Raw genomic sequence first — 24,031 nt, 5'->3', positions numbered from 1 at the left:
TGCAGGGATTTTGTTCTACTAAGAAACATTGTGGAGCTGAAAAGTGCACTTAGTCCTTCTTTTACTCGGTTGCAATTGAGAGTTTTGTGCCTTTTTTTATTCACAAATATTGTTCTGGAGGAGCTTGAATTCTGCTGTTCCAGGTCCGGTATCACTAATGGTAAGGATAAAAGGGTGAAACAAAACCTGCAACTTGAAAAAAAAAGTAATCAAATAATGAAATTAAAAAACAGTGTAGTTTTGTGTCTTTCTAACTTTTTTTCTATTCTTTGAATAAGATTTCATTAAAGATTTTCAACCTTTCTCTTTCACCATGCTGAATGTTTTTTGTTTTAGTACCCAGAGCTATTTGTACCATTTCTGAATGTCCACCACTTTAGTCAAATTATTGTCTGAATGGAAAAGCCATGCTATAAGGGAAAATACAAAATCCGTGTTAAAATTAGGAGTCACTAATTTGATCTCAATTTGCTTTGAGCAGAAATATAAAGGAAAATAAATAAAAAGAAAATACCTTGGCTTAGACACATCTGTCTACATCCACACCTGACACCCCAATAAGAAATACAGCAGGTTGGCAAATTCCAAGCTGTCAGACCTGTCGTACAGTGGTGAAAATCTGTCTGTTGCAGAATAGGTGGAGCCCAGTGCAAGTGGTCAGGACAGTACCCTACTTCTCTTCTTGCTTTCAGCTTTCTTTCTGCTTCATTTAGCTACCCAGCCTCTGCAGCCACACTGGCATAGGAACTGTAGCTTTTCACAAAATAAAACTTTCCTCTTTCCAGGCAACATCTAAAGTACTTAGTAATATACTTAATAATTTCCCTTTCTACCTCACATCAGATGACAGTTTGAAGAGCTGAGGCTGAGGGACGGGGAAATTCAGGCTAACATTTTTCAGAGTCTATTTTGGGCATCAGCTCTGGGTGCCAAGCTTCAGAGGGAGGCTTTGACTTAAAGAGAAATTCTGTGTTCTTACCTCGTGCTCACTCAGGTTTGAACTACAAGATTCAGGACCTCTGTCAGGCTTTAAGTGTTTTAGACTGAGTACCCCAATTTAGTTACTCTTTCTGATAAACTGACCTACATGGGCTGCCAGAAGTCAGATGAACCCACCCAGAGTCAGGCAAGGAAAAGAGTTGTCTGAATGCCCAGTTTTGAGCTTAGCTTTGAAGACTGTCTTCTCAGGCCTCTCAGAAAATCTCTTCTTTAATGACAAGCCAGGAAATCTTTTAACCAGACCTGAACTAAACATTTATGTCCGCCTTTTTAATGCCTTCCAGACTAATAATAATATTAAATAGTGGTTTGTGTATTTGACTTTCCTAGATTTGCTGCCTTTCTTCTTTGGCCTTGTTTATTCAATCTAAGTTAGTATTTGAAAAATAAAGAGTAAAATATGGATGATTTTGTTGCCACAATGACATGTTTATGCTGATATATCTGTGCTGTAATCAATTGAAGTTTTTCTTTCATTAGTGGGCAATAACTTCAGCAGGATTACTGGCTGCGCAGGATAGCCAATATACTTCCATAATGCACTCATGAAGTATATGATATGTCCATAAAGCTAAATGTGACTGTTTCCATTACAAGGTAATGGAGAATGATGACATGCTTAGTTTTGTGGGTTTTTTTCTCTGTTGATCCCTGAGCAGATAATTGCTCAACAAATTTGCAATACCAGCAAAAAATAGCCATGTTATTCTCAAGGAAAAAGTAGTTTATCGATATTTCAAATGTCAGTCCTACAGATGTATGAAGCTAGTTTTCTCTGCATACAACATTCCTTCAGCTAGCAGTTGGGAATTAACTACTTCCCAACGCACCATGGAAATTAATGTCAGCCTACCAACGCACAGCAGCTGAGCAATGCAAAACCTCTCCCTTTACTCCATTTTATTCTCCCATCCCTGCTCTAAATGGTACTAGGATTTGTGTGCTCATTGTAAAGATTTTCTTTGAAAATGCAGTAATACAAATGGAACTTAGGCACAGTTGGAAATAGGTTAATTTGTTTTCAATTACTGGCTACTTTTCCATTCACACCGGACTAAAATCTTTGCTCCTGATGCAATACAACAGAAAATTAGTTGGAATGGGGGTGGCCTATTAAAAAAAATAATAAATTAACTTCAAATTACTCGATTTACTTGAGTTGGGATGACAGTGTCCTGTTAAGGCCACAGTATGAAGCAAAACCTGGTTTAAGCAGCTGCAGGAAGCTTACACTTTCCTGTGTCTTGGCTTTAAAATCTTTGTACATGCTTGCTGGCAGGTTTTTTTTGTCACAGTAATGCTAGGCAGACCTGACCTGGGAAATGGGGATGTGACTAACAAATCAATAGCAAAATTAAAAGAAAAAAAAAACAAAACAGCATTGTTTATACTTATTTCTAATCTTGAATTCTGACAGCAGGTAACAGTCAAGTACAATTGCATTATTGTAGTCTCAAAATGTGAAATGTGGGTGCTTTTTGTCATCTGGCAGTGTGCTGTTTTGATGAAGAAGCCAGTTGTTTGTTCTTGCTGTTTGCTGCAGGAATACAGAGCTGATGTTGCAGCAGGGAGAAAAACAACTGGAGGAAATGTTAGATGGAAAAATATTTTAGGTATTGCTGTATGTGGTAGCATGAGTGTTTGAGGTCAGTATTATTCAGTTGGCCAGTTAGATGCTGGCTGTGATGGTTTTCTGCCAACAACTTCTCCTGAAGCCCTTTAATTGCATCACCCCTAGGTATCCACAAGTTTTCTATGGAGAAACATTTACAAAGATGAATGGTTTAAGACTGCCTTCAAGAAGACCTTTCACAGCCAAGAGATCTGCATACTTCCTAGTGGATATCATCATGTTTATGCATTTCTATGCCACCTCTACGTTAATATCGGTGATCTTCCCTTTCCCCCAGTAATGTTGTCGCAAAGTTATAGGCAGCCAGTTCTCTACTGGTATAGAGCACATTCCTCTAAACAGACATAGATAGGAGGGAAGTCTGAATTTTGTCTGAGAAGGGAAAAAGATCTCTTCTGCAGAACATTGTGATTCATCTCACTGTGCTCAGATCAGCCAGCCAGCAGGAAGCTGCTGAGCTGCTGAAGCTTTTCTGCATAAGCTTTCTGCTCTGAAAGACACTTTTCTGCTCCTTGATTGGGGTATTGTTGTTCTTAGTCATTGGAACCCAGAATCTCACCACGCTCCTCTGCCACGTGTGTAAGAACACAACTGACTGCTGGGGGAAAACCCAGCTGAAACATAGGTTTTGTTTAAGTGCTGGGAAGTTGTTAGTCATTCTTACCACCTCTGCCTGCAAAGTGTCATAAAGTGGTATCCATTTCTTTTGAAAACTGTTTTCCTTGCTTATAAGTCTGCCCTGTCGACTTACAGTGAAAAGAAGCCATTGAAGATGCCAGAGATTATTGATCTCTGGTAGTCTGGTGTCAGTTCAAGGAGGAGATGCTCTTTTCAGCAGGTGACAGAGGCTACTAAGAGCTTATGGGATTTTGTGCTTGGTAACTCCTTCTGCCAGGGGCACCAAAGGTTTTCTTCCTGCATTTCAGTTGAGGAAAGCTGAAGAATAAGTGCATTTTTGCATGTGCATTTAGAAATGACCTATGAGAAACCTAAGGCAAAAAATAAATAATAATTTAAAGAAATGCTAGGAAGGCCATGCAGTCTTAGTGTGGGTCATTGTACAATGTCTGTAAGCCCCAGGATTTTAATTTCAATACTAGGCAGCACCTAATAACACTTTATGACATTGTACGGTCGTGGATTTGGGGTCATTATTACATCCATAGCCATCTGTGGTGTGTATTGTCCTGCTTTCTGTTGCTAGTTAGGAAATGCATCGACTGCATCACTTCTTGATCTTGAGAGGTACAGCCTACCTGTAGATAGCCAGTGTTTCTTCAGTATGTAGAACTTCACCAGCTGCTTTGGGCAGTCCAGACATACTTTTCTTAACATAATGTCTACATTAGCCATTTGTATACATTCTCAAAGCAGTTGCTTTCATGACATGGACTTCATAGGAAGTAAGTATCTATACAGAGTTGATGTCAAATGGCAACAAGGACCATTCTGTTTCTTCACTTGTCCTCTCAACTGGCAGGTTAAAGCATCTTGTGTAGTTTAGAGAAACTCAAATGTGAGGCAAAACTTTAGTGGGCACATGAAGGTGTTGAGCCAATGTTTTGTAATAAAGATGTGTCAGGTGGTTCAATGCTCATTAGTTTCTAATGGGTGCAGTACTTACTGAGCACATCTGAGGCTGGACAGTTCTTGGTGCTCGTCTTTCCTGGGCCTACCTGGGAGGGAGGATATGAGAGTATTGCACCTGGTTGGATGTAGTTGTAATCTCAGACACTCCTCAGTGAGAAAATAAACAAAAAACCTTCATAGGATTTATGATCTCCATATGTTGGCTCTGACAATGCTACAAGCAGTCTTGTCTTTTTTGTTGCTCCCTAAATTAGTAAGGAAATAATTGACCCTTGGGCTTTCCCTAGTAAAAATGAATACTTGACATCTTGCATTTGATGTTTGAAAGCCAACATGGGAACCTTCTCAGGATTTACTTTTTGCTTCAATCTTTGTTATTTCAGTGGTGACCCTGAAAAACCATAGTTTTATAAGCAGAGAGCGGACACCTGCTTCACATCTGTTCCTTCTGTTCATCTCCCTTCTGAAGCTCTTCTCATGTTGTTACAGTTACCCATCTTATGTGTTCCTGGCCAAAAAGTTTGTGGTTCTCAGTTGTCATTTCAGGAGACAAAAGGATAGCGAGCAATCTCCTGTGACTAGCAAGGGAATGTTAGTTGTGGCTTTTGATGGTATTACTTCTAGTGCAGAGCATTTTACAGCCTCAGGCATTTAGATAATTTTGACTTCTCTCCTGAACTCCAACCATTTTTCTATTCTGCTGGAGCATCAGAGAGGCAGATGGACAATACTGTATCCTCCTAAGGTGTGTTTTAGCTGCAATATATGAAACAGAAATTTTTTTTTTGCTTTCTTCCTTACCCTTTACTCTTATTGTACCTTTTGTATTAGAAGGAAAAAAATAGTAACATGTTCATGGGACTCAGTGCTTATCATTTCCTTTGCAGAATGTTTAAATATAAAAGATTCAAACAATTATCCTTGATATCCTAAGTGTATATTTGAAATTTAACTTAAAAAGTGATCTTGTCAGGATTCATTGCTTTGTAATCCATAATCCAGTTGAATATCTAGTAAAACTTATCTGTGTGGAAAGCAGAAAGTATTTTCTGACTTTATGGTGGCTAGTAAAAAGTGACACAAACCACCATAGTATTTTCTAAATCAAGTCTCTTGATACTTCAGTCACTCTGTAATTTTCTCTGACTGACCTCAGCCCTGGGCATTTAATGGGTGTGAGATGGAGATTTAATGCATCTGAAGGATATGTAAAACTGAGCTGTGAAAAGGTGCTTATGTTTCTGAGATAGAGCCTGGATTATTCCAGGTTTGACACAGTAGATCCTCTGCAAGTAACTGCTCTGTTTAGGGACAGCAATTTTTCAGGCAGACAAATTCAATGAACGCAGTGCAAGACAGAATCACATTGAATTGATTCTGAACTTTGAAAGAATACTATTTGATAAAGCTTAGATACTCAGGTAGATAAATTGTCTTGATAAAAAATGGTAAGATAAAATAAGTATTACTTTTAATGAGATTCTGTGCTGCAGTTGACCAGTAGGATGAACCCTGTATTTCAAATTAAAGAAGTAATGATGTCACAAGTAGTGTACTGTTGTCCATCGGCTTTTGGAGGGCAGGTTTGTCTGAAAGTTGTGATCTTCTGTGATGCCAGGATTATTAAAACAAAAAAAAGAAGGAAAAAAAAAAAAAAAGAAAAAAGGCATGATGTGATTCACCTCTCATGCCATCATCTTTTTGCCTTGTCTGTCAAACGATTGCCAGCCAGCCAGGTGGGGAATGTTTTTAGTGTTCTGCAGAGTTTGCAAACTTTGAGTTATGGGTGTTGTCTTTCAGATGTCTTTTAGTTCAAAAGATGGGACTATATACAACAGCAGAGTGAGAGCAGTAGTATGCTGTTATTTTTCTATTAGCAGACATGGGAGTGGAATTCTCATTATTATGATAGGCTTTGAATCTTAAAATTCATAAAACAGTGTCTGCAAGGAGGAAATGAAAGAAAATAAAATGGGTGCTACAGTCCTCTGTTTCTAGCTCATCTAAGTACAGGATCCGTGAAAAATCCAAATTTCTGGAAAAGAAGGAATGTTTATTACAAAGAGCCTCCAGTAGATGAACAGAACAAACATCTGGTAGCCTGTGTAAGGAAGGTTCATTAAACCAGTTTATTAATGCATGTCTAAAACAGTCAAGATTACTTCAGAACTAACTAATCTTTCTAGAGTTCCTTCCCTTCCATGGGAATACACCCTTATTCAGACCTTTCCTATAGTTATGGATATCTTTACTTCAGTAGCTGTTCCTTCCAGTGACTTCAGTGACCCAAACAACTTATCCTGAGACAAGATATTGTCTAATTGAAATGACAGGAGCCAGGCTGACTAGGATTTTACATGTCTGCCACTTCCACCACACAGACACCCCAGAGTCTGGAGGGTGAAGTTTTTGAACTGTCACAGATCTTCAAGGATGTCCCTTTATCCATCTGAAAAATTCTTTGTTCCATTTCATCATGGGTTATTTCTGGTGGTTCCAAGCAAGGCAGTGGAGCATGACAGGGGCACCAAAAGTACTGACTCAGATTTCCAAAAGTACTAACTGCTGCTCCTGCATGTCGGTTTTCCTGAATCATATATTTTAACACCTGGGTGAATACCTCTTTGTAATTATATGATAATTAACACTAGTTTAGTAGGAAACAGTAGTCATTACAGAAGTGAGTCACGGTACCACGAATTGCAGGGCTCAATAGCTTTTCAAACATCAGGCCTTATATAGTGGAAAGGAAAAAGCCTGGTTCAGAATATAAAGAGGGAGAGCAAGTACCTTAACAATGATAAGTTGAACAAAAAATGAGGAAAGACAGGTTGGAAGATAAGTGTAGGAAAGGCAGATGAATCACTGAGTTGATTAGAATGACAGATTCAGTGTCATAGCCAATGCCTGCTCCATGGAACAAAAGAATTCACAAGGTAGTAAATGTTGTAAATACATCTTATATAAGACCTAGTGTTTTGTGTTAAAGAAAGGTTTATTATGATTACCGTAAGGAAATTTGCATGAAGAAGAAAGAAATTTTAGAATACAAACTTCACCCAGTGCTTTAGTGCCACAAAAAGAGACTTAATTGAAAAAAATGCATTTTATTTTGGAGTAAGAGTTTGACCCATCCTTTGAAAAAAAATTGCTATGGTGATAGCAAATTAAGCGTACAGAATGTTTGGGTTATTTATAAAGTTGAAGAGACAGATGACTCCAAACTGTAGAGAAAATAAAGATTTAAATGCTATAATATAAATTTTTCAAGCATAAGCATCGTAGTGTGTGATAAGAAGGAGCTGTATGATAAGAGTGCAGGCTTTATAAAACTCTCCAGTGACTACTGGAACCAATAGGAAAGGCTGTTGTTTATTGTTAGAGCATTATTAATATATATTAAAATACTGGTTGTTTCCAGGTGGCTGTGAAGGTCTTGCTGAGATACTTGTAATCTTTGGTAATCTTACTGAGATTACCAAATTCTGTGAAAGCATAAATAAACATACCCAATCAGTCAGGATCACTGCATCTCAAAATGGACTTTCTTTGTTTATTTTAACAAATCTCCTTAGTTTTAACTGAGTATGGTCCCAAACTTGAACCCTAGGTCTAAAATCCCTAAGAAAAATCTGGAGTTTGGACTTCACAGATTTTATTTTCTTAGTTAGAAAACACTTCCAGACTTCTGCCTGTGCTGCATATTTATTCATGAGAAGGTATCAACCCTTTTATATTAGGTGTTATATAAACATGTGTCAAAGACCCAGCATTATTTTTTATTGAGCTGCAAATAACGTGGGCAGTTTGGCGTAATTTTTTTTTCTTTACTGAGTACTGCTGGCACGCTGATTCCCAAACTGAATAGGCAAGGGAGGGTCTGAGCTGAAAGCAGCACGCAAGCTTCCAACCAGGGGAAAAAATGGCCCCAAAATACTCAGCTGCCTTTTCCTCACTTTGCTTCTCAGCCTTCCTGATTAAAAATCAACTGTGTGTACAAGGTGCTCTCTTTAACAAGTAATTCCTGTAAGGTGGGTATCATTGTCTGGTGGTGAGGCGAGGGAGCGCCGAGTCTTGGGGAGCCCATAGTCCCTGACAGTGCTGGGAGAAGAGGAGAATGGTTGTCTGCATGGGCATTTGACAACAAGGACATGCTTCCTGGGATGAAGCTCTCTCGGTCCTTGGCTTCTGGTGGGAACCTGGGGCTTGTTGACCTTTCATTTTGGGGAGTTGCTGTGTTATATTCTTCAGCATCTGGAACTCTTCCTTAGTCTCAGTTAGGAATTTATAAGCAGGTTTTATATAGGTCTTAATCAGCATTGTAGCCTTTTTTTCCTTCAAAGAACAAGTGAAAAGTGCTGAGGCAGCACCTGGAATTTGAAAAGGAGTGTTTTAAATCTGATGTAGAGCTTCCCAGTGGAATTTGGCTTCAAAGCCTCAGAATTTGGGCCTAATTTGTAGCAAAACTAAATATTTCTCAGGAAAGATAGTAGTTGTTGGTACAAATGAATCCAGCTCTTTAGCTGGTTACAGTTTGCCATTTTTTCCTATTTACTGTGGATTTTTTCCCAATCTGGAGTACACCAATGAAATTCATGTGGCTATAGTGCTTTCTGAACTAATTCTGCAAAGCTAGTTAAGCTTTTCTTTTTTAGCATGATGTTGACAGCATTGATAATGATAAGTACAAATGAGGAAGCAGATGAGAGTTTTTAAAACAACAGATTAGAGTAATCGTCGTGTAAACATGTAATACACTGGAATAATCCAACGGCTTTCCAGTCTGATGGATTTTTCTTGCTGATTGCATTAACCTTTCTTCCAAATGTAGGTGGGATGGCCTGGTGCCTGTCTTGGTAATATTCTTTGGTGGTTTTACATGATCAATTGCTTGTTCACTTTCTTACTCAGAAGGCAGTAATTTGTGATGCTACTCTTTTACAGGCTGTCCTTGATCTCCTTTTTTTCCAAGAGCAGCTGACACTATTTTTTATACTGTCTTTTCAGGTAACATGTTTTCTAAAACACTGTTGGAAAAATTTTGTTGGTTTCCCATTTATCGCTTGTACTGTAGTTGCCAGGAAATTAGATGGGTACTGTGGGCTTGTATAATGCTTTAATTATTTCCTTGGTTTTCTGTCATATGATGTAGTCTCATATTTGAATACTAAAGACAGGAAAAGAATTTCAAGCTTTTTAAGATCACCCTCCTCTTCACTGGAAGAAGAAAGGGAAAAATCTTCTGCACACATAGAAATTAATAGAGAATTGTCAGCGCACTAAGTTCATTTTTTCTAGTGTTTGCTTTTTAATCCGTGGTGAATGCCTGATTCAGAATTTAGTGATGGGGAAAAGCTTAAAGATAAATTATATTTCTGTTGCTGGGAAGGAGACACTCAGTAGCTTGTTAAAAACTGACATTTCCTCTGCCACGTAGATTTGGTCGGTTTCTTTAATAGAGCACTTAAGTGAATTTTTATGCATTGGGATTTTCTCCAATGTTGAAGATGATTTTGTTCAATTGGATTTTTAAACATTTGAAAATTGGAATAAGAAAAGCAGCATTGTTAAGGGTCCTGGCTAGGATTTTAAAAAGAGGAACAGCTCATAGTATTCCTTATTAAATTTAATTAGTTGCTACTCGTAGGCAATACGACTGAATTATTGTTGCAGCGAGACCAACAACTTACAAAATTTGGAGTTCTGTATGCTCAGTTGTCAGCTAGAGCTTTATCTAAGAATAGTTTGACTATTTAAAAAAATTTTTTTTTCTTTATTTCAAAGGGTATTGAAGAGCATCTCACTCATGGATTTTGAAGTGCTTTTGGGGTTTCTGTGACTAAATCTTTGGTAAGAATTTAGTCAGGTTTTAATGGCAGTGAAAATCTTTACTATTTGGTACCTGCCTAATGGTGAGATACATGCTGTTAATTTGATCTCAGTCTGTTTTCTGTTGCACAGATGTTCACATTAGCAAATCATGATTATCTACCAGTAATCAGCACTTTTATCGGAGAAGCCAATATAGGAGTGGGGAGCTAAATGGGTGTCTGAAGTCTCATCTTATTCTAGAGATAGTCTTTCCAAATGAGCAATAAAGGGGACTGTGTGAGGAAATGTATCTTTGGTGCATCTCAGATGTCTGTTCTACAGCTAAAGGGAATACTTCAGCCTGACCATTCACTCGCTCAGCACCGAGCCTGTATGTGTTGAATAATTATTTTGAATGAATAGCACAGGGAGTTAAATCCTTCTGACTCAGTTATTTCTCAAGTGAAGTCTGAGAAAGTCTGTTTCCATAGTGAATGTGAACATGAGTTTGAAGTAATGTAGTTATGCAAACCTTTGTTATGATCAGATGAAACCTGAGCAAACTTTTTAGAAAGATTTGCCTTTGATTATGAAAAAATAAATCAAAAGGTTGGTCCTGACCTTTGGCTGAAAACTGAAGTGAATATACACAGTGGCTACCCTAAGTGTTCCTGTATGTAAGTATGCACACACTCTTTTTTCCAAGTGAAACTTGGAAAATGTATAAAATGGAGAATTTACCAATTTCTGCAAGTTCTGTCTTCACTGCATAAGGCATAATTCTCTTGGGCTTACTTAAAACATGGTGAAATTAATATGGCTCCCGCAGGTAAAATTCTGGTCAGAGTGAACTTATTAGTAAAATTCCCATGAATGAGGTGGGGATAGAATTTCACTGAGACACACGACACCTGAAATCCAGTGCAAGGTTAAATAATAAAGCAGAAACCTAAGTAATATTTGAAAAAATATGTGTGATTCTCATAAATTTAATATTCTTATTAAAATAAAATGTTTTTATTTTTCTTCAAACTAAGCCAACTCTCTTCAGGCAATATTACTAAGTTAAAGCAGAGTGAGTTGGTTTATAGAAATTAATTGTTCACACTGTTCATAAAAACAATTAGTAATGCACTTAATAGACACCCCCTCATTTTAACAACATCTCTGTGTCCTTTTACGTTTCCGTTAACAGGATAAAATGGGTCTTTGACACAAAATATTGAAAGTGTTAACCCTAAATAGACGAGATGTTCATACAATTCTCATTCAAGTAACTGAATTTTGAATAACAGGATCCTGCCTTTATTTAGTTTCAGAGTGAGCTGGCAACATGCCTTTTTGTTTTTAATTTGTCCTGTGTGGTGACTTATAGAAAGAGGTAGAGATGCTCTCTCTGTTGCTCTCTGATAAAGGGAGAGCTATCAGCTCCCATACTGTGTATAAACAGGATTATTGAGAAATGTAACCCAACCCATCAGTAGGACTCCAGCAGTGAAAGAAATCCTTTGCGGCTTGTTCCTAAGTTCTTGACTTAAACACTCCCTGGGGCAGACCACAAACCCCATTCCAGGTCAGTTTGCCCTGGAGAGGCCGGGAGGAGGAGCCAGCCTGCTGGACCTCCTCCATCACCACTGCTGGGAGAGATGTGCTTTGAGCATGGGAATCTGTCCTGGTTTGAGCCAGGATGAAGCCACTTTTCCTTTCTCATTCCTTAACCGCTCTGCAGGAGGACAGAGCCATGGACAATGCTGTGTCCAGCTGGGACTGAATGACTAGTGTAGTTGTAACATGTATTTGGGAAAGGGGAAAGGATCTACTTTTCCAAAAGTGGTCCCACAGGTACCTGCAGAAAGACCTGTGTGAGCCCATGAAGCGGAGTGAAGCGAGCAAACCATTCTGCGCTTGGCAAGTGCTGGAGCTCGAGGTGGGAGGGGCCCCGACTCCCTGACCCTTCTGCTGAGTGGAAAGCTGCTGATAGGACCTGGAAAGAAAGTCTTCCAGTATTTTCCCTCTGCTTTCTCCATGAAAGGCTAAAGACAATTTCTCAGCCCATAAGGAGAAACAAGAGAGACTGATGCTTTCTGGGTTGGTTCTTTCGTATTTTAATAAGAGTTTGTTTTGTTTTGTTTTGTTTTATAGCCAAACTTCATTTCTCCCTGCTGTGTGAACAGAGAAGACTGTCTCAGCAGAGAGGAAAATGAGGCAGCTTGATAAGCAAATGAGGATAGAAAGTAATCCTCATTACATTTATTTCTGCTGTTCACCACTGCTCAAGAAAGTAGCTATTACTGGGGATTGGCTTGTAGTTTTTTGATAAAATGTATTTTCCTTGGTAGTGTTTTAGCAGTTGTCTATTACAAACCATTTTGACTTGGTTCTGTCTCTCCTTTCATGCCTTACCTTCATCTCTGCATCTCATTTATTTCATAATTGATCTAAACAGCTTTCCACAAACCCTGGGAGATCATACCCTTCAAAGCTGAGTAGCATTTCTTAACTCTTGTACCCCTCCTAGAGAGCTGCCAGCAGGTTGTTTTACATTTGAAGAGAAGATTGCTTGTTTCACCTCAGAAAGTATTTTTAGTCAAACTTTTTACCTCTTGGCAATTTCAGATGGTCTTTACTACATGTTTAGTAACATACATGGTAATATGTTTTATTTTAAGTTGTTATTTGTAGTTTTGCTATAATTTGGACATAGACAGAGGCCGTACCTCCTGTAAGAAAAATCTTTTTATCCCTAACAATAAGGAACTTGCTCCGTTAACTGCATTTGACATAATGTTGTGAGCTTAAACACTAACCTGAAAGCTGTTAATCAGACTTCTGGTTTAAAACAACAAGGACATAATTCACAAGTCAGATTTAGGTGGTAGCATTAGGCAGTTAGCAACTGGGATTTAATAGACTGCTATTGCATGTTTGGTTATGACTTTACTGATTGATAAAATGCTTTGAGATTCTTCATTTTTTAGTCCTCATGTTGGCTAAGAATTGCCTAGTTACGAACTCTAAAAGCCTGATCAATCATTTTGTTAAAAATATGCATAATGAGGTAGTGCTAAAATTTCTTTTTGGCCTGGTGTTAGGAGCACAGAAGGCTAGCAGGGCAGCTTTTGCATTTCAGCATCTTCCTAGCTCCTGTTTCTGGCAGATCATAGATGTTTAAGAAATACTTTTGCTTCTAGCCATTGTCCTGCTAGCACTCCTTTCTCCCAGTCTGACTGGAGTGGGCAGTGCAGCACAAGGCAGAGTCACTGGGGACGACTGGCTCTGGTCGGTAAGGCAGGCACAGCAACTCCTCAGGGAAGCTCTGTCTGCAGTAGCAGAGCTCTCTGTGGCTAACCTCGTGAGAAGAATGGAAAGTATTTGCCCTTTGTTTTGACAAGCTGGAGAGGATCCCATTTTCCCTATATTTTCTAAACAGAATAAATTCACATGTTGTAGTTTTAAATTTTGTTGTTGGTGAGTGGGATTCGCAGTAATTTTGTTGTCATGCAGACACCATGGGATCCTGACAGCATATGTCTGTCTTCACCCAACAAGCAGGGAGAAACTCTCAAGCATGCATTTTTTCCTACTCCTGTACTGTGAGAGTGGAAGAAGATGCAGTACCTGCACATGGTTCCTAACTGTGGTCTTCTCTGTGATGGCTACTGAAAGTTCTCTAAGAATACTCCTGAAGTTGATCACAAGCCTCATCGGAGGTGGTTGTCAGGAGCAAAGAACTCTTCTCTGGCCACATTAAAACAGTTTTTGAAATCCTTTTGCCTAGTCTAGTAATACATTATGTTAGTCTCACAGTACATTAGTGTTGTTCCTTGTATGTTGTTTCTTCTGGAAAATGTCTTTGGGAAAGCCTCCTCTTCAGAGATTTGGAGATCTTCTTGGATGTCCAACTGACAGGAGCAGGATTTTAAACTCAGAGATTTCAACTCTTTCACATACTTACTTAGCACATAGAAGGAAACACATCGGATTTAATTGTAAACAGCTTGTGGACTCTGTGTGTGTTTGGAGGGGTTGTGCGTGTTCATGTAAGAATAATGTCTTGGTAACTACCTAACTTTCTATTTAAGGTTTTACAGTCATATTCTTGGCGTTCATTTCTCTGCGTTATTAATGAAAGTTTTAGCTACTACTGGAAATATTTCTAGGAGAAGATTTACATGAAAGTTGAGCTAAATTTTATGCTTCCAAAAGTGAGAAGTGAATGTGTGTGAACTATACACATGCAGAAACTGTAAAAAAAAAGAAGTTTGTAATCTAGCTACTGCTCTTTATTAAATATTTGCTGTTGCATTATAGTTTCCAGCTGTTTATCACTTCACATGTCTTTAACTTTTGGATGGAAGTTTTCCATGTGGGCTGCCTGTGTTCCTGTATGTTTTAATTTTAGCCAGAATGTCTGCACAGTTTCCAATAATGGGATTAATAAAAAGCATATTTTGCATTTGTGGAAAAGAAAAACTCTGGACATGTTTTTTGGACAAGTTTATGGTCCTCCCTTATTTAGAAGTTTGGCAGAAATTTGGTTTTTGCTTAACTTTACAGTGCTACCAATAAATACTAGTAAAATGATGCTTGTCTCACCTGATGTGCCCACATCAAACTGATGCAATGAAGAGCTCTATTTAAAGCCCAGAAGGTACATGGTTTTCCTGTCAGATCAGGGTCTGAACAGAGTTGTTAACCACGATTGAGGCCATATGTTGAGGACAAGGAGAAAAAACATAAATTCTGTAAAATAAATGCTGTGCTGGGAAGTCTTGGAGGGATAAGGTGAACACAAACAGGTTTGAGCTTCAGGGATGCTGGATTCCAGGCCTTGGGTCTTCTTGAATTCTGCTGTGAAACTGTCAGTTTTATTAGCTTAATGCATGTTCCCTGATAGAGTAGGGACAACACAGTCATTTTTAGGAATTTGACTTGAAAATCTTAATAATGTTCTCTGTACTTTGTCTTCAAGAGTATAATCAGAGAAAGAAATATTTCACTACACTTTTATCAACATGAGGCTTACATGACTCCAGTTTTAGGGAGTTGGAGCCCATGGAGAAATTTTGCAAGTCTTGTCAAACTTAAACTAGAAAGACCACCTTTTTAGCTTTTATTGATATTTCTTGATTGTGTGTGCATTATTTATAGTTGCATTTTGAAAAGTTAGAGTGATTCCTTAATTTTGTGACATCAACTAACAGTATTCTCCATGCAAGGATCTAGCTAGGAATAAAGGAAAAAATTATTTGCATTTTACATATCTCTGAAATAATTTAAAGTGAGATTTTCAAGCTATGTTGTATAGATTTTTTTACACTTAAAAATGAGTTAATATTCTGGAGACTAAATGGAGAATATTAAATCCACATAAACATATTTAAGCAACCATTTATTTACTCAGGTAGTTGGTTTTAAGAACTGAGTAAATTGTGTTCAAATAAGTTGTATGAATAAATGTAAGTTTGAATAATGCTTTTCAACATATATATAAGTTATTTGCCTTTGATGGTCCAGCAAACCAGCATGTGCTTCCAGTCCCTTCTTTTACCTCTTTTGGGGAAAAGCCAGCATGGTTCATGAGTTGGGATGCAGCACAATTTATATACTTTCAAAAAAAAATAATTAAAAAATGGAAAAGTGATGCCAGTCCTTATTTGTTAACAAAGTGAAGCATGATTTCAGAGACACTTCGTGTTCTTCACTTGCTTGAAATAGTTTGTTTACAAATTTAGCCCCAGATCTGACAACTGGGTATTCTAGATGAATACACCAGAAACATGCAACTCGTGCTTCAGGAAGATGCAGGTCAAAGCATTGTAGTGTTGCTTGTGAAATGCTCTAGTCATCATGTGAGGGTTTGACCAGGTGTGACTTGTACTGTGCTATGGGGTTGTGCTCAACATCTGGGTGGACATCTTTGGGGCTCCAGAAACATCAGACCTCCACTGATGATATCCCCATGGATCCTTCCTGGTGTGAGCTGGGTGGAGTTTGGTGAGGAACTGGATTTCACCAGCATTTCCCACCAGGGTGTTGGTGCCCAGGAAGGGCTTGCCAGCACAGTGAGCTCCACCAGCCTCAGTAAAGGTGTTGTGAAAGTTGACTCCAAGCAAAGTAGTGCCTCAGGGATGAAGAGAAGCCATCCCAGTTATAGACCTTTATACCTATAGGCCTGTGGTAGCACATTCACTGGCACAGAGATTTTGTTAGAGACGAGGAAAAGGATTGCAACTTCAGGGACATTTGATGCTAGTGAAAGCTGCTGGTGTCCATGTGGCCCCTGCTGCTTGTCTGTATTTCTACATGTCTGTCTTCAGACCCCTCAAATGACCAAATCCAGATCATGTTCAGCTTTAGTTATGGGATAAAGATTGATGTAAGCTGTAAAGTATTTAACTAGCCAGAGTATGGTACAAAACACTGGAGTTTGTTTAAAAGCTCACCGAGGAGATGAAAAGCTCCCTTGTTTGCTGGCTGCCACTTCCAGTATTGTTTTCGTAATTTCTAGTAGCAGTCTTCAGACTTCAGAGGCCTCTGATTTTAGTGAAGGAAACAGGGGCACAGTCAAGCCTATGATGCCTGATGGCTTCAGAGAAGAATTTTTCAGTGTTTTTATTAATGATAGGCTCTTAAAGCACTATGGAAAATTAAATAACAGTTCTATGATCTTGAGAACCACCACCACCACCTTTGTTATTCTCTAAATGAGCAAGTCCTGGTGTAAGGAATTTTTTTTTTTGGAAAAAACTAAACTAGACTGCAATGAGCTGACACTGGCAGCACCGTAATAATGATAAACTTTGTAAAGCAAAGTGTCTCTTATTAATGTGCTAGAAAGCACTCTAGAGATTCTCAGTTCTCAAATTAAGCTATAAAAGATAATAGAAGAGCTTATCAAGTTTTTGCACAGTGAATGATTTCATGGCAATGGCTTTGTTTGTTTTAATGATGTGAGCAGAGGGCATTTGCCTGACATCTTCAGCATTCCCAAGGGGAAGAGGTGCAGCAGTTAAATTTTATAGTTTCACTGACATTATAGGTGAGTATTTTTTTGCAGCTGTATTATGGTGTACTTTATAGATTGTAAGTAAGTTTTGAACATAAAAACTTCAGTAAGGAAACAAAACTGGAAGTTTAGTGCTTCTGTGATTCAGATTGTTGCAGAAATAAATACATTTATTTCCATTACATAATGGGGGGGGGAGGACTTTTTGTAAGGGCATGCAGCGATAGAACAAGGGATAATGGCTTTAAACTAGAAGAGGGGAGATTTAGGTTAGACATTAGGAAGAAATTATTCACTGTGAGGGTAATTAGTCACAGGAACAGGTTGCCCCTGGAGGCTGTGGATGCCCCCTCTTTGGAAGTGTTCAAGGGCAGGTTGGATGGGGCTTTGAGCAGCCTGGTTGAGTGGGAGGTCTCCCTGCCCATGCAGGGGGGTTGGAACTAGATGATCTTTAAGGTCCCTTCCAAACCAAACCATTCTATGATTATACATTTGCAGAATAGTTGAAGGCTATGACTCTTTAGTGGCATCCATAGTCTTAATGTAGTTCTCCATGGACCAAATTATTATTACAAGTGATGATGTTTTGCTGATGAGCTCATCCAAGGAGTCAAGGATCAGTTGTGACTAGAGACTGAGTGACCCCCCCCCCCCTCCATTTCAGATGACCTTTTTGCCTTTGCAAAACCAAGTATAAGCAAATTATTTTGGACTGTGTTGTGATGAGAGGCCACTTTGTGCTGTCCCTACCCTGTCTGAAGTAGGGAATTTTCCAGCCAGCTAACTGGAATATCAGAGAAAAGTCTTAATTTTAAAAGTTAGATTTGAGGTACTGCTATCAGATTTTAATTTGAATACTCTGTGTTCACTTTTTGATATTTTCGTAGGTCAGGTCTCCTTTGCCTCTTTTCCATTCGCTTTTGTGATAAAATTGACTTATTAATTTCAACAAAACTATCTGGAGGAGGATTGTATTGTATTGTATTGTATTGTATTGTATTGTATTGTATTGTATTGTTGGGAGGTGATTTTTTTCTTCTAAGTGTAAATTAGTTTACTCTTTAAGCAGAAAAATGTCTGCACTGATGCCATGAAGTGCTCTAAAGAACATATATTGCAGGCATGGTTTGCGTACAGGGCTTTATACAAAGACATTTACACACAATTGTGTACACAAATGCACAGACAATTTTCAGAGATGTTTTGCATAGATTTTACAATTATGAGAGATCATTGCACGTTGCTGTCATATGGAGAGGCTTCAAGAAAGCTCCTCTGAATTGGAAGAAGGAATGTGGTTTCATTCATTAAGAGGTAGAAAATGTATTTTTTTTTCTCTTTGCTGAAGTTACCACTTGTCAGACTGTTCAAGGGCTTTGAACAGATAGATTTTTCAGACTAGGAAAATATTTACGGTGGTGTTGGCATTTCTAATTTAGCAGATTTGTCTGTTTTTTGAAGGAAGGATTAAAATGAAATGAGGAAACTAGTTCCCTTCTCCCTTATGGGGGTGGAGGTCTGTCTATTCTAGCCGTGAGCACTACTCACTTCTCTTTAAAATGCTCATGCATTGCCCAACTGCTCTTGTGTGTTTCAATTAAAATTTGGTGTTGTCAGTTCAGATTTGTTCTAAGTGCTGCTCGGTGGTTTACATTATGCAGCTGAGTAGTGGAAGGCAAAGCATATGTGTGTGAAAAAGCATTAAGTTGGGAACCAGAGTTAAACTGCATTCAGTTTTTGCCGATGCTGCTTTTACGTTTGTGCTATTTTAATAATTTCCCAAAGTGACAGTGTTACTAAAAGAAAATAACTCTCTCAGCTGACATTTTTGATGTTTGCTTCTAGCCACAAGGTAAATTTGTTTTGGCTATTTGTTAAAAATCCACACTGTTCTGTCTGCAAATGCATATTTCTTGGGTTTTATTCCTTGTCTGTTCTGTATGTTTTTTAATAAAAAGGCCCAGAGCCTTTTTTGAACTCTAAAATAAGTTTAGAGCTTCAGTCTTGCCAGGAAGTCTCAACGGACAGAAAATGGGTTCTATCTTGATGTATGTTGGTGTATAACATGATCTAAAAAAATGCAAAACCTTTGACATTTTGTTGGTAATTGAGTTTTAAAGTTGTAAAGATATACAAGCTTGAAAATGGCCCATTACAATTACAATACAAATGTGTATTGAATTAACATGCTAGGGATGGATGGTTTGGTTTTGATTTTGTCATCATAGAATCATAGGATGGTTTGGTTCGGAATGGAACCCCCCTGCATGGGCAAGGGCACCTCCCAGCAGACCAGGTTGCTCAAAGCCACATCCAGTCTGTCCTTGAGCACTTCCAGGGAGAAGGCAACCGTAACCTCCCTGGGTAATCTGTTCCAGTGTCTCACCACCCACAAACACAAGCCCAAGATGATGAGTGTTAAGCTGGAAGAGGTGAGAAAACTCAGAAAAATTCCTAGGTAAATCAGGATTAGTCTTTCTTGTTTGGGGATGTACTGGATAGCAACTTACTCCTTCCAAAACATCGGACTGTAGAGACCAAGTAATTCTTCCATTTGCTGTAGGAAGAGAGATCTGTATGTAGTTCCCCTGGCTCTTGTCCCCTGGGTGACAGGAGGCCTGACTGTTTGTCGACAGGAGGGCAGGGCAGTGACCCCCAGGGCACGGTCTCTTCAGGCTGGAGGTGGGATAATGCTGTCTAGTTCTGTGCACTATTGCACTAAGCTCCAGAACCTGTGGGTTCTGGAATGACCATCCTCTATCAGAAAGGACTTCTGACACCTTTGTATTCCCTTGTGTGAAAAATACTGCACACCCTGATGGAAAGCGAGCGCTGTTTGCAGGGTCAGCATCCAGCCCCACAGATTTTGCATTTTAAAAGAATGTGAAGCATGGATATTTAGTTTGATGGTAATTAATTTTGAACTGTGTACCAAAGTATTTGGCACATTTAGAAGTGTTTTACAGTCAGGGTTTCAGTTTGTTTCTGAGAAATTTTGTAGTTAACCCAGTTTCTGCTCTTGATGCATGAGTGACTGGGTACCATATGATGAACTGCATTATGTAAGATGCTCAAATTGTTGATCCAAAATTCTAGCTATTTAACTCTTCTGGGATCTTAGTGTTTCATGTTTTATTTTTGTCCTGTTTTCTCTTTTCAGTATTTGAAGTGTTGATATGAAGCCCTTTTCTGCCAGTGCTGTTAGCAGAAAGAACTTCTGCACACCCATATGCCTGTTCCTTGGGCATGGGGAATGGGTTGCGCTGTCAGGAGCTTTTAACTATGTGGTAGATTAATACAGGTGGGATTTTTCCTGTTTTCCCCTCTGTTTCCTCTAAATAGGTTTATGTCTTGCAGCAGGATATAGTGGAATAAGAATAATCAGCATCATTAGTTCCAGCTGCTTCCTCAACAGAAAACTGCCATTTATTTGGATGAGCTTTGCTGTCTCTTCAATATGTCAAGAGGAAGACAGTTTCTTCGCTTCCGTGCATCTTCCCCCCCCCCCCAAGCTGTTTGGTTCTTTATTGTATTTTATTATTAAGACCAACACAGTCTTAGCTGTAGGGCTGCAATGCAGAAAGCAGATAATCCTAGTAGAAAACATTCCATGATATTGGAAGCTTAATTATCAAAGGCACAAAGTCAGACTCTCATTACATTTTCCACTTACTTAAAAGAAAAGCCAAAAGTATTCTTTGTTTTTATGGTAAGACTGACAGCTGGGAAATAAAAAGCTACAACTCCGTGGCTGAACAAGGAAGGTAATGATTGTTCATCTGCAAAGATTGTTATTTTCTTCTAGTATGAGATTGCAGTGTTTCTGTTTGTAGCTGTGAAACTTTAATTACAATTAATAATTATTTATAAATTATGTCTCTGTAGGCCTTTCCTCTAGGAATCTATCTTTTTATTGGCATAGGGTTGTGAGAGGAGAAGACTGGCAGGTCGGCTTGAAAGATCACACATAATCTTACGGGTATTTGAAGTAATAGTTCTGTTTTGGCACTTAAAAGGATATTGTGAAACACAAAACAAGGCCAGAGAGGTCAGATTTCCCTGAATGTGTGGATAGTATGAGAACAGCTGAATGGGATGTTTCCTTGAGAGAGACAAAATTGTGCAGTTTTCTTGATAAAAATACAAATTTTTGAGTTGTTTGGTCAAAAACCTTGCAGTTCTTTTCCCCTCAGTTAATACAGAAGGTGCTGTTGTTGGTCTTGGGTTGCTAACGTACTTCTTCAGTGACCTGCAGTTTCTATGCCTTAGTTGCATCCAGACACTGTATGTGAACATAGCAAGAATGGTTTTAAAATATTGCAAGGTTATATTAAAATGTACTTGTTACTTTAAAATGTTGGTAGAAAGTAGATAGGGCACTAGATAAAAAAAAAACAACAACGTATACCTGGTTTTCTTGGTGAGTTATTTGTTTTTGCCAGTCAGGATTAGAAACGGTTCCTGAATTACAGCTGAAGTGAGGGAGTCAAAATTCTGTTCTTATATCCGTGCTAAACAAGAACATCTCAACTAGAGGAATTTCACAGATTTAACTGATAACAGTATTACTTCCCATGCCTTTATGCAGTTTATGTAAAAAGCTGTCTTTCAAGGACAAGAAAAAAATAGCCTCTTTGCTTTTGTATGTTGAGTAATGAGGGATTTGAGAGAATGAACTGTGTAGTTCTCTGGAAAATGAGATTTCACTGATCACCTCAGGATACTGCTTCCCAGCTGTGCTCTCCCCTTGGATTTTGTTTTATTTTTTGAATTGTTTTCCAGCAGATTTTTTTGAAGAAAGCCAGGCTTAAAAGAGAGCATGCATTGTTGGTATTGCCTGGAAATAAAGAATCACTGGCCTCTTACGTAGTTGAAGGGTTTCTTTGGCATGATTTTGCAGTTCTAATGGAGTTGTTTTGAATTTGCCAAATGATACACTCACTGGAGAACAAAATGGAATTAATCAAACCTCTGCTTTGGCTTTTTCTCTCTGTTTTACTAGTAACACCTCTGTTCCCTAAGCATTTTGTAGCTCCTTAATCCACAGGTGGAAGTTGTATCCACTTTACTGATGAGATGGGAAGGCGAGAGAGATCAAGTAACACACCCAAAAATGCGAAGTCCAATCCCCCAAGTACAAGAAAAAGATGAGAAATGCTAAACTGTTATTTTATTCCTTTTCCAGATTGAAAGTTGGAGTGACATTGTATACTTAGCTGTGACTAAGAATTGCTGTGGCAATTACTCATCCCCCACTGCCTGTGGGGCTTAGAAGTACACTCATGTAAATGCTGAAGAAGTCCTTCCCTTTATGTTGTCTAGGTTATGTAGTAATAAAGCAGAGTTAATTTTCCTTGGGCTGGAATGGGCAAAACCACCAGGGACTCAGGTGAAACTGCTGCTTGGCTGTGGCTTCTGATACAGACTCTGTATTTATCTAGTTGTTATCTAGTGTCATTGCAGGAATAAAATTCAAGTAGATGCTCTGGAAGGCAGAGCATCTAGAGACCATGTAAAGGCAACGGTTTGGGTCTCTGGATTGTTGCATTGTGTTCAGAGCTCAGTCATAGAACCATGATGGAGATAAAATTTCAACTTGCTGGCTTTGTTAGATACTGGGCAAACTGGAGTCTTGGTCTTAACTGAGGCAAACAGGAGTGCAAAACTGTTGATTCATGTAGATTGTTGTGGTTTAATGTGAAAATCAAAACTGGTTGAATATGGCTCAGCAAACCCCAGGATTTTCCAGTCATCTAAAATCTAGTGCAGTTCTGTAGGAGAAGTTTTAGATATTTTTTTGCAACAAGAATCCTTTCTGGATACAGTCATACATCTTTCTGAGTTTTCTATTGTACTGGAAGGAAAATGGATTTGTGCAGTATGTGGTCTATATAGGCAGCCTGAAATAGTTGCAGATCTCCTTTAGGTTAGAAGAGGCATAGACACACGACTGGCCTCTTGCACTGACTGCAGGTATATTGCAGCCTGCCAGTGTCTCCCGTGCTGCTCCCAGTGGCACTGGGAACACCCTGCAGCTGATGTGCCCGGTGCTGTCTGTGGTTTCTTTAAACGGTGCTTTGCTTGTCTGGACACTGCTCCATTTGCATTTCTTTGTGCAGCACGCAGATGATGTTGGCTCCTGAGACACTGTAAATAAACCAGATGAATTACTGTGGTGTGGCTTGATTCCCCGGAAACTACAACAAGCTTTGTGTAGTAATGTGTATAAAATGCTAGCAGGCCTTTCTTCTACATTACTTACTCTCCTGAACAGCTGCTGCTTCATAGCACTGACTGATACAGCCTCCTTCTCCTTCTCCTTCTCCTTCTCCTTCTCCTTCTCCTTCTCCTTCTCCTTCTCCTTCTCCTTCTCCTTCTCCTTCTCCTTCTCCTTCTCCTTCTCCTTCTTCTTCTTTTTTCTCTTTTTCTTTTTTTCTTTTTCTTTTTCTTTTTCTTTTTCTTTTTCTTTTTCTTTTTCTTTTTTTCTTTTTCTTTTTCTTTTTCTTTTTCTTTTTCTTTTTATTTTTCTTTTTCTTTTTCTTTTTCTTTTTCTTTTTCTTTTTCTTTTCCTGCTGCTTCTGCTGCTTCTGCTACTTCTGTGCTGTACAGATAGTAGTTTTATTCTCCAAGATAGTAGTTTTATTCTCCAACAACTTCCGTGCCCCTTGGGTGTCTCTTCAGCACCAGTTCCTTTTTCCTTGCACAGGTTCACTGTTCTTCTCTGCATTTTCCATTTGCTGAAATCAGCATGTGTTGTGCTTTTTCATAGAATCATTAAGGTTGGAAGGGACCTTAAAGATCATCAAGTTCCAACCCCCCTGCCATGAGCAGGGAACCCTACCACTAGATCAGGTTGCACAAAACCTCATCCAACCTGGCCTTAAAAACCTCCAGGGATGGGGCATCAACAACGTCCCTGGGCAACCCATTCCAGTTCCTCACCACCCTTATAGTGAAGAATTTCTTCCTAATAGCTAACCTAAATCTCC

General features: G+C 38.8%; 1 protein-coding gene across 5 annotated transcripts in view; it reads left to right on the top strand.

Moving 5' to 3' along the window:
- LDLRAD4 (low density lipoprotein receptor class A domain containing 4) overlaps positions 1-24,031 on the top strand; it is a 293,120-nt gene that overhangs the window by 71,535 nt on the left and 197,554 nt on the right. The window contains exon 1 of one of the 5 annotated variants that reach the window (XM_051609861.1): positions 10,056-10,072. The exons of the other annotated variants lie outside the window; for them this stretch is intronic. The gene's annotated coding sequence lies outside the window, so the exon portion shown is untranslated. Of the gene's footprint in view, positions 1-10,055; positions 10,073-24,031 lie in introns of those variants that run through there. 5 annotated transcript variants of the gene reach the window in all.

The sequence above is a fragment of the Apus apus genome, chromosome 2, assembly GCF_020740795.1.
Source record: "Apus apus isolate bApuApu2 chromosome 2, bApuApu2.pri.cur, whole genome shotgun sequence".
Classification (NCBI taxonomy): Eukaryota; Metazoa; Chordata; class Aves; order Apodiformes; family Apodidae; genus Apus; species Apus apus.
This window is presented reverse-complemented; position numbering and strand designations above follow the sequence as displayed.